Genomic DNA, 12,420 nt, shown 5'->3' with positions numbered 1-12,420 from the left:
AGAAAGATATTAAGACTGTTTTATCTGCAAGTCAGGTATGTATGTCCTCTAATGGTTGAGAATGCTGAAGATTTTCCATTTTTCTCTTGGACATTACTTTGGCCACACGAAAAGGTAGACGTCGAGTTCTACTACAATACTTGAAGTGCTAGTTCATTTTTTAAACTTAAACTGCAAGTCATGGGATATTTTTCATATTCAATTCTGCTGTAACATCTTGGCAATAAATTTACCCTCATCTTTGGATATGCACTTCCATACTACTTTGCAAGCATACATGTCTCATATAGTTATAATGAGAACAGGTTAATCACACATCTATTTGTTAGAACATGCGCAGCGAAAGCAAACATACAATCCAGGCATCAAATACATATAAACTAGACAACGTAATAATAACGAGATTAGAAGCACTAACCTCTTGAAGTAGTTGCACAAACCTTCCAAACAACAAGAATCCAGGACTGCAGTCTTCTAATATTTTACCTAGTAAAACCTTGGACGATTTTGCTATTGGGTGGGCAAGAACAATACAACTGAAAGGTAAGTTATTAGGTGAAACTAGCCTTCCTTTAGTGGACTCGAAATTAAGCCACAATAGAGGCTCAAAAACGTGTAGTATTCTGCAAGTAGAATTCTGCTCTAACTCAAAAGGATAACTTTTCTCCCAAGTTACTTTTTACCCAGGTATGTTCAGGTTTTTACTAGGTATAGCAGGGACCACATAAATAATAAGAGGCTACTAATTATAGTATTAATTCGAAATTAGCATGAATTAATTCTTACTATAATTAATTGCAATTTATTCCACTAAAAACTGCAATTGAACTCCTCAATATGAATTTCGAAATTCATTAACACTTATTTTACCATTTTAAGATTTCAAATACAAGTTAATTAAATTAAATCACTGAAAATTTACTTCAACTAACTAATTAAATCCTTTATAATTCCGTTTAAACTATTTCATGTGGCGGATACAAAATTCACCGGCCGAGTTTTCGCACGAAAACTTATAAGCTTACATAAAGGGGTATCATCAAACCCAAAAACGAGTCATGGATTCTATCGACTAATTATTATTCACAAATGTTATTCGTTATTGTCCAACCTATTAGGCATATACTAACTCTAAATAGAGTCTACCTTTTGATAAATCAAAACAATAAACAAATTACATTGATCATAATAATTATATCAAGATTAGGAGTATAAGCTCATTTAATGAATTAGAGAAAATATTTTATATATTCAGTACAAAAACACCATTTCTCTACTTGGTCCGTTCAATATACACTGAGTATACTAGCACAAGAAGTTGGAGTAAAACCACTCCCACAATCAAGACAAATTATATGATAATCTTGTGCTACAATCATCAAGATATTTTGTCCAATAATATCTTTCATTGTGAACATAGTTTATTAATTATGAGAACCAACAATTTAATCTTCGGTGCATGAGCTAAGACTCCATACACTATATTGTCTACTACATAACTAAAAGGACACACATGTAACAAATGATCTATTTAAAATAGTAATTTATTGAATTGAATAAGTTAAATAAACAATTATTCCCTAAAGAATAAAATATAATACTATGTCTAAACCGCATGGCTAATAGTATATCCCAACAATCTCCCACTTAGACTCATAACCATGCGTCTACTACTTTAACACCCATTCCTTCTACATGCTTGTCAAAAATCTTCTGTATCAAGCTATTTGTAAACGAGTCTGCCAAATTGTCCTCTGACGCAATCTTCAACACTCTTGCGTCACCTCTCTGAGTTATGTCTCAAACTAAGTGATATTTATGCTCAATATGCTTACTCCTTTTATGTCTTCTTGGTTCATTCGAGTTTGCATCTGCATCACTATTGTCACAATAAAGTACAATTGGTGTTTGAATCGAAGGAACCACATTAAGCTCTTTCAGAAAGTTCCTGAGCCAAACAGCCTCTTTAGCTGCCTCAGATGCAGCCACATATTCGGCTTCCATGGTGGAATCAGCAACACATGATTGCTTGATGCTCCTCCAACTTATGGCTCCACCTCCTAAGGTAAAAACATATCCTGAGGTAGATTTTCTAGAGTCTCTATCTGACTGGAAATCTGAATCAGTATAGCCAATGGGTGCAAGATCACCTGAGTGATACACCAACATATAATCCCTAGTCCTCTTCAAATACTTGATTATATGCTTAACAACAATCCAGTGTTCTTGACCAGGGTTAGACTGAAATCTACTAACCATGGCAACAGCAAAACAGATGCCAGGTCTAGTACATAACATAACATACATAAAACTCCCTACAGCAGAAGCATAAGGGACCACCTTCATCTTTTCTATCTCATCAGTCATTTTTGGGGACTGATCTTTTGATGGAGAGATTCCATGTCTAAAGGGGAGAAACCCTTTCTTGGAATCTTGCATGCTAAACCTGGTGAGAATAGTACCAATATAAAGTGATTGGGACAAGCCTAATATCCTTTGCTTGCGATCTCGCATAAGCTTGATCCCAAGGATATGTGCTGCCTGTCCCAAGTCGTTCATATCGAAACGTAAGGACAACCACTCCTTTACTGAATTCAACATGCTTACATTTCCTATGAGCAAAATATCATCTACGTACAAAACTAAAAATGTAACTTTATCTCCATTCCACTTCTTATAGACACAAGACTCATTTTCACATTGATCAAAATCGAAGGTCTTAATCAATGCGTCATAACAAGTGTTCCATGCTCTAGAAGCTTGTTTCAATCCATAAATGAATTTCTTTAATTTACACAACAAGTGCTCATTGCCACTTTTTATGAAACCAACTGGTTGTACCATATAGATGCACTCATCAAGACTTCCATTTTGAAAAGTGGTCTTGACATCCATTTTCCAGATCTCATAATCGTAATAAGCAGCAATGGATAAGAGAATCCTAACGGATTTAAGCATGGCTACCGGTGAAAAAGTTTCCTCATAATCGATCCCTTCTTTTTGAGTAAACCCTTTTCCAACAAGCCTAGCTTTAAAAGTTTGCACTTTTCCATCCACTCCTCTCTTTTTCTTATAGATCCATCTACAACCTATGGGTTTGACTCGAGTAGGTGGTTCTACAAGATCCCATACTTGATTGGAGTATATGGACTCCATTTCAGATTTCATAGCATCAACACATTTATCAGCTTTTGTATGATGTAGTACTTTGTCATAATTAATAGGTTCTGTATTAGGCTCTTCAAGGATTCTATCATAAGATTTTCCCAATAATGCAAACCGGAGAGGTTTTCTAATAATTCTCCCACTACGACTAGTCACTACAGGTGGAGGCTGATTTTGTTGTTTAATTACAACATCATTTTCTGGAACTGAAGCCTCAATGTTATCCTCCACACCTTGCGGTGCTGGGATATCATTAACTTCTTCCTAGAGTGCAGGTTGCATAACAATTTCAAGTTGTTCAACAATCTGAGGTTGCTCAACATTACTCCCACTACTTTGGGGTAGTGAGATGTCAGGCAATTGCTATTGTGCAATCTGCTGCCTATTGACATTTCTCCCACTACGATAATGCAGTGGTATGTCAATACTGGCTTCCGGGATATGTTCTAGAGATGAGTCTTTAGTTACTCCATTGTTTAATTCCTGTAAAACTAGTTTATTTCTAGGAATATGGTTCGTTAGATAGTCCTCTTCTAAAAATCTGGCATTTGTCGTAACAATTACCTTCTTTTCTTTGGGACAATAAAACAAACCGCCTTTTGTTCCTTTTGGATATCCAATAAAAATGCATACTTTTGTCCTTGATTTCAATTTATCCGTTTTCCCTTTCAGCACATGTGCTGGACAATCCCAAACCTGAATATGCCGTAAACTTGGCTTGTGCCCAGTTCACAATTCTACTAGTGTTGAAGGTACCGATTTTGAAGGAACCAAATTTAGGATGTAGTTTGTTGTTTCTAAAGCATATCCCCAAAAGGAAGGAGGAAAATCGGAATAACTTAACATTGATCTAACCATTTCCATTATGGTCCTATTTCTTCTTTCTACCACACCATTTTGTTGTGGTATTCCTGGGGCAGATAATTGAGATGTAATTCCATTATCTGATAAGTATTTTATGAATTCCACAGATAGGTATTCACCACCACGATCAGATCGCAATGTTTTGATATATTTATCATGTCGTTTCTCTGTTTCCATCTTAAATTCTTTGAATTTCTCAAAACATTCAGACTGACATCGCAACAGATAAATATATTCATATTTTGAGTAATCATCTGTGAAAATTACAAAATAATCAAAACCACCTCTTACTTGTATATTCATAGGACCACACAAATCAGAGTGAATTAATTCTAGCTTATCACTGGCTCTATTTCCTTTTGAGGGGAAATGTCTCTTGGTTATTTTGCCTTCTAAACAGGATTCACATGTTGGTAGTGACTCCACTTTCAATGAACTCAAAGGTCCATCAGAGACCAATCTCGAAATCCTATTTAGATTTATATGACCTAGACGTAAGTGCCACAAATAAGTTTGACTCAATTCAGAAATACGTTTTCTTTTATGTGGTAGATTAATGTTATTTAGTTCTTTTGATTGTTGTAGCACATGAGGAGATATATCAAGAATAAAAAGGTCATGTACTCTAGTAGCAATGTAGATAAAATGTTTATTAAACTTAATAACAGCAGAGTTATTAGCAAAATAAACATTATAACCAACATCCATTATTTTTGAAACCGAAATCAAATTCCTTCTAATAGAAGGTACATAGAGAACATCTTTTAAAACTAAAACTCTATCACTACTAAACGAAACTCTAATATCTCCTAAAGCTAAAGCCGGTGCTGGCTCTCCATTGGCTTGAAAAACGCAAACTTCATTCTTGCTTAGCCGCCGCGTTTCCTGAAACCCATGCAAAGTAGTGTAGATGTGATTAGTGGCTCCCGAATCTACACACCAAAATATGGTAGAAATAGCCGCTAAACAAGTTTCAACGATATTTAAATTTGAATTACCTTGCTTATTCAACTTTGCTAGATAGGCAGGGCATTGCTTTTTGTGATGCCCAGGTTGCTTGCAATGGTAGCACTTGCCTTTGGGCTTTTTCACACCAGCCGCACCACCAGGTGCCAGAATCTTTTGAGCCTTCTTCTTTTTCTTATTGCTTTTCGACTTAGAAACCGAAGCTTTCTCAACATTGAGTGACACAACTGGAGCTTGTTGTTTGATAATAGATTCTGCCGCTTGCAGCTCATTCAACAATTTCGCTAGTGACAAATCTATTTTGTTCATATTATAGTTCAAGCGAAACTGTTAAAAACCGCCAAGCAGAGTCTGCAAGACCACCTCAACGTGAGACTCCTTATCAATCATAGCTCCAAGGACCTCCAGTTCATTCAGAAGACTCATCATCTTCAGAACATGGTCCCTGACCGATGATCCTTTAGCCATCTTGGTGTTCAAAAGGACTTTCATGGATGTCTGCTTAGCTGCACGATTTTGCTCACCAAACATCTCTTTGAGACTTTCGAGCATATCATAAGCAGACCCCATAGAATGATGCTGATGTTGCAAAACATCCACCATAGAGGCAAAAATGTAATATCGCGCCATCTCATCAGCCTTAACCCATTTGTCATAGGCCTTAACCTGATCATCAATAGCATTTTCAGGTTTTTCTAGGCACTCCTCAATGATTACAAATTTGTAACCTTCAGCAGTTAGGACAATATCAAGGTTCCTTTTCCAGCCAACATAATTCGGTCCTTCTAACTTGTTTTGGTTCAAAATTGAGGTAAGTGGGTTGAATGAAGACATGGTTAATCTAAGAGATATTCATATTAAATAGATCATTAGATATGTATTTAGAATAATTAAATTAAAAACAACACATTACACATATAACCATGCTCATTGAATAGTTAGATTAGTTAGGGAAACTTAACTATTCATGCAAAATATATGAGTGATGTAAGATATTAACCCCATAAATTTAAACAGGACCAACTCAGATGGAGAGTAAACTGTTAATTTAAGATAGGTAAATATCACTTTTATAAACTCTAGTTTCATTCAATCAACATGTAACTCAGTTGGAGAGTTAATACAAGTAATGAATTAACTAGAGGCAAAACTACAGTAATCATCTATAATGAATTTATCCAATGTGTAAGAAGACCTATGTCACCATATAAATTTATTATATTATTGTAAAACATGATTGGAAACAATGGGAATTGAACCCTACCATCATAGATTTCTATTTTCTGGATTTTTTTTAATCCAGGAAACAGAAAAAAGGCCAAAACTCCATCTAAACGACCCCGAATGCCCAAAAAATGACATAGTTCATTAGCAAGCTGATGAGTTTTTTAAGTTGGGCCGTTTTCGACGAACCTACCAAATTTGAGGTCAATCGGAGTTCGATAGAAATTCAGAATTCTAAAATTTCTAGAATTTTGTTTTTGGCGTTTTAAGGGTTTTTAATAATTTTGATTTGTTCAAATCACATAATATACTCATGTTTGTTAACACATGATTTCAGAACTCAAAATGATTTTTTTATTTAATAAAAACGTGTTTAGACAGAATTGTAAAACAATATGTTTTTCACTAGTCAAAAACGGTACTGTTCATAATTCTGTATATTAATCCAAAATTACAGAACTAATATCATACAAAAAAGTCAAGTTTTTATTAATATAACACTGTGATTATGGATAGAACGCAAATAAAACAGATTAATGGTATTAATTCACTGTTTATGCATATGTATATTAACCCATAATTACAGAATTAATAGCATTCAAAAACACAGTCACGTTTTTATCAAAAAAATGTTATTAAGCAAAAAACATAATTTAAACATACTGTTATTTAAAAATAACACCACTATTTATACATGTGTATATTAATTCATAATTTCAGAATTACAGAATTAAGATACTAATAAATACAATCATGTTTTTGACATAGAATAATCATCCCAAACATGTATCAATAAATAACACGTTTTAATATTACTCTATGCATGCAATATTACATCATCTAGTTAGATGTAAGACGGCGTCTGATACCAATTGTTAGAACATGCGCAACGGAAGCAAGCATACAATCTAGGCATCAAATACATGTAAACTAGACAACGTAATAATAACGAGATTAGAAGCACTAACCTCTTGAAGTAGTTGCACAAACCTTCCAAACAATAAGAATCCAGGGCTGTAGTCTTCTGCTATTTTGCCTAGTAAAACCTTGGACGATTTTGTTATTGGGTGGGCAAGAACAATACAATTGAAAGGTAAGTTATTAGGTGAAACTAGTCTTCCTTTAATAGACCCGAAATTAAGCCACAATAGGGGCTCAAAAACGTGTAGTATTCTGCAAGTAGAATTCTGCTCTAACTCAAAAGGATAATTTTTCTCCCAAGCTACTTTTTACCCAAGTCTGTCCAGGTTTTTACTAGGTATAGCAGGGACCACATAAATAATAAGAGGCTACTAATTATAGTATTAATTCGAAATTAGCATGAATTAATTCTTACTATAATTAATTGCAATTTATTCCACTAAAAACTGCAATTGAACTCCTCAATATGAATTTCGAAAATTCATTAACACTTATTTTAACTCCCCATGTTAAGATTTCAAATACCAGTTAATTAAATTAAATCACTGAAAATTTAATTCAATTAACTAATTAAATCCTTTATAATTCCGCTTAACTATTTCATGTGACGGATACAAAATCCACCGGCCGGGTTCTCACACGAAAATTTATAAGCTTACATAAAGGGGCATCATCAAACCCAAAACCAAGTCATGGATTCTATCAACTAATTATTATTCACAAATGTTATTCGTTATTGTCCAATCTATTAGGCATATACTAACTCTAAATAGAGTCGTACCTCTTGATAAATCAAAACAATAAACAAATTACATTGATCATAATAATTATATCAAGATTAGGAGTATAAGCTCATTTAATGAATTAGAGAAAATATTATATAATATTCAGTACAAAAACATCTTTTCTCTACTTGGTCTGTTCAATATACATTGAGTATACTAGCACAAGAAGTTGGAGTAAAACTACTCCCATAATCAAGACAAATTATACGATAATCTTGTGCTACAATCATCAAGATATTTTGTCCAACAATATCTTTGATTGTGAACATAGTTTATTAATTATGAGAACCAACAATTTAATCTTCTGTGCATGAGCTAAGACTCCATACACTAAATTGTCTACTACATAACTAAAAGGACACACATGTAACAAATGATCTATTTAAAATAATACTTTATTGAATTTAATAAATTAAATAAATAATTGTTCCATAAAGAATAAAATATAATACTATGTCTAAACCGCATGGTTAATAATATATCCCAACACTATTTTCATACTACTTGTGGCTTACTTATCCTAGAACAAAAAAGGGGAAGGTTGCACTCAAGGGTGTGACTTATTGGTCAATGAAATAGGTGTAAAACTTGGAGACCAGGGTTCAAATCCCAGCAGAGACTAAAAAATGCTAGGTGAGTTTTTACCATCTATCTAATCCATGTTGGACAGAGTTACTCGATATCTGTGCTGATGGGAGTAGTAGGTACCCGGTGGAATAATCGAGGTGTACGGAAGCCGACTCGAACACCACCGTTATTACCCACACACAAAAAGGGAGATTACTATATGTGCCTTTGGAAGGTGCTGGTTGGAATAGCTTACTTAATTATCATTTTATAGAGTTTAGCTTTAGTTATTGTTAAGAATTAAGAGATTGTTAGTATGACAAGATTCTATTCCTTGTAAATAAGGTAAAGGTTTAGAACAGTATTTTGAAAGACGTGGGCGTGAGGCGAGACATTGTACATATGCCTCAGCGGGGCGTAAGCCCTGAGGCACGGGGCGTAAGCCCAATAGGTATTTAATTTTAAATATTTTATAAAATAATATAATTAAAGTAAATATTTATAAATAGATAAAATTGCATAAAATTAAAGAGAACTATATATATATATATATATATATATATATATATATATATATATATATATATATATGCTCCATCTCCACAAAAAACTAGTCAAAATAATCTATTATACGCTACTTAGAAGAACAATTAACTTGAGTGGAAAAGAATAAAGTTTTCTACATGGAGGAACAAAAAGGATGACTAACCTGCAAGTTCTCTTTGTATTTGTAAAAAAAAAAATATTCATTACTTTTAGGAGATATTAGCAGATCAACGGACACGATAAAGGATAGGGAAAGACCATGAATTAGGGCTTCAATCAATAAAAAAGGTCTTGACTTTTAAATTTAATACTTTTTAGTTTCTTTTTAAAACTTTTGAGTAATTACCAAGCAGTCTTTTGAGAATTTGGGTATTATATGAAGGGCTTATTCAACAAATTTTGTTTTTATTTGAAAAGTCTCTGGGGCTTACGCCTCACTAAAAAAATGTGCCTTAAACACCCCAAATTGCTGGGAGTACGCCTTTTGAGACTTTCGCCCCACACCATCGCCTCAGGGTGTTTTTGGTGCGCCTCGCCCCGAAAACGCCTTTTAAAATACTGGTTCAGAATCCTTGTAAATTAGGAATACGCATTGCTTTCTTTTCTTCAATTAGATTACTTGTATACACTATTTAAACCCCAACATGCTTGAAGGAATAATCTAGCAATTTTTTTTATCAAGGGCAAAATTTTAATAAAAGAACAGTACCAAGAGGGTACTGTGTGATAGGGTGGTATCAAAGATAGGGTGCTACGTAGAAAGATGTACAATCTAACGAGGCTACCTCACGATTTTTAAAGTTGACGGATTTTCTAGACTCTTCCTACCATATTCGTTCTGCTCGCTTTTATTTCCCCTTTCAATCTCTTCTTTGTCCATTTCACAAAATCGTAACACAGTTTCACCAACTCAACTCTCTTGTAATGGATAGTGGCTGAGCTAACCGTTTCCTCAGATGAGCAAATACAATTATTCTTAGCCAGTGATTTAGTCCAAAAGTATTGAGTATACAGTTAAGACACATCAAATTTCAAGGACAACTGAATTTAATACTACGCTTTAAGGACTAAAGGACAAATTTATCTAAAAATATAAGAGTAGGTAACTAAAAAGAAGAGTGAAGGTAAAAGGGACAAGAAGAAGGAGGGCGGGAGGAAGGTTGATGAATTAAAGGAAATGGTGTATCGTAATTCAACCGTTATACGCCACTTTCTTTTAATGTTCCGGGAGATTTTCCATCTCTTCTTCATCCCACTCTTTTCCCTTCTGCTGTTAATCCCAAAATATTTAGCTCTCCTTATTTTTGTATTCTTTTTTTTTTTGCAGATCACCAGAAGTCCAACAATCCTCATGGTTTCCCAAAATGCATCCATCCAAAAATGGAAATCTGATGCTTTCTTGAGTTTTAGAGGGGAAGATACTCGCAATAACTTTGTCGCCCATCTTTACAAACGATTAGAAGACTGAGGAATCAACACATTCAAAGACGATATGAAACTTGAAAGAGGAAAATTCATTTCACTAAAACTCTTGGAAGCAATTGAGGAGTCAAGAACTGCCATTATCATCTTCTCTAAGAACTATGCTTCATCCACGTGGTGCTTGGAGGAACTCACAAAGATCATGGAGCGTGCAGACAAGAAGGGACAGGAAGCCATCCCAGTCTTCTATAACATTGAGCCATCAGATGTACGCATGCACAGAAATAGCTTTGCTAAAGTGCTGGCCAAACACGAGGCAGATCTCAAGGGTACTGATCTGGAGAAGGTGCAGAGGTGGAAGGACACTCTAAATAAAGAGGCCAATATAGCAGGATGGGATGTTCGTAAAACTGCCAATGGGTGAGTAGTAGATTCACGGAACCCTTGAGTCTGAGTCAATTTTTGTGAGACTTGTTCATCATTACCAATTATGCTATCTGAACTGTCAAATGTTGCATACTTCCCCCCCTTTTTTTGAAATAAACAAGCTTTTTGAGATATCATTTAAAAGGATTTTCTTCCCTGATAAGTTGTGACGACCTTTAAGAATTTTCGCCCCGATCTCCCATTAACTACTTTCCCCAAGTTTATTTCTGCTATTTTGATTTATCGGGATGTTCGGTTTTGAGTTTCGGAGAGTTTTGGGACACTTAGTCCCTAAATGGAAGCTTAAGTGTTGGAAAGTTGACTGTAGTCAGAATAGTGTGAAGACGGCCTCGGAATGGAAATTTGATGGTCCCGTTAGCTCTGTTGGTCGATTTTGGGCTTAAAGGCGTGTTCAGATTGTGTTTTGGAGGTCCGTAGCAAATTTAGACTTGAAATGCCGAAAGTTGAATTTTTGAAGTTTCCGGTCTGATAGTGAGATTTTGATCCGAGGGTCGGAATGGAATTCTTAAAGTTAGAGTAGCTCCGTAGTATTGAATGTGACGTGTGTGCAAAATTTTAAGTCATTCAAACGAGGTTTGATAGAATTTTTGATCGAAAGCGTATTTTTAGAATTTTTAAAATTCTTAGGCTTGAATCCGATGAAAAATAGGTGTTTTGATGTTGTTTTGAGCGTTCCTAAGATTGGAACAAGTTTTAATGATGTTTTAGGATTGGTTGGCAGGGTTGGTTGAGGTTCTGGGGACCTCGGGTGTGTTTCAGATGCTCAACGGGTCATTTTGGAACTTAGAGAAATTGCAGATTTTTGTTTCAGCTGTTGCAGGTATTTTACTCTTCATGCTGGCGAGTGGACCCTCGCGTTCGCGAAGAGACAGTTGATGAAGGTGGAATTTAAGCTTTCGTGTTCACGGTGAAGGCTCTGCCTTCGCGAAGGGGTAAGTGTATGTGTATCGCGTTCTCGTGGGTGGTGTCACGTTCGCATAGAAGAAAATGTGCGGCTGAGCTTCAATGGATTTAATTCATCGCGTTTGCGTTAGATGGAACGCAATCGCTAAGGCCTGTTGAGTAAAGCATCGCGTTTGTGAAGGGTTGATCGCGATTGCATAAGAGGAAAAATGGCCAAAGTTATTTTGTGCTTCGCGGAAGCGAGGTTTTGTCCGCGTTCGCGAACAAGGAATTACCTAGGCAGATATAAGATTTCAAAATCGAAGGTTTAGCCATTTTTATCAAAATTTAAGCTTGGGAGCTCGGATTTGAGCGAGATTTTGAGGGATTTTTAGAGATATCGATTGGGTAAATGATTCTTAACTCCTCTTTGCTTGTAACCCATTAATCTAAACATGAATTCATCCTTTAATTTCGGAATTTGTACGAAAATTGGAGGAAAGTTCTTAGACCAAGAATTTGAGTTTTAATTGGAGATTTGACATTGGATTGAGATAATTTTTATATGGTTAGACTCGTGAGGGTGTGAGAATTCTGGAAATATAAATTTTACCCGATTCCGAGATGTGGG

At 35.1% G+C, this 12,420-nt stretch overlaps 1 pseudogene; it reads left to right on the top strand.

Annotated features, from left to right (window-relative positions):
- The first annotated feature begins 10,647 nt into the window (after window positions 1–10,647).
- LOC107763832 (disease resistance protein Roq1-like) overlaps window positions 10,648–12,420 on the top strand; it is a 32,387-nt pseudogene continuing 30,614 nt past the window's right edge.

This window comes from Nicotiana tabacum, chromosome 8, assembly GCF_000715075.1.
Source record: "Nicotiana tabacum cultivar K326 chromosome 8, ASM71507v2, whole genome shotgun sequence".
In the NCBI taxonomy this organism is placed as follows: Eukaryota; Viridiplantae; Streptophyta; class Magnoliopsida; order Solanales; family Solanaceae; genus Nicotiana; species Nicotiana tabacum.
Note: the sequence above shows the minus strand (reverse complement) of the source record. Positions and strands in the feature narration are given on the sequence as shown.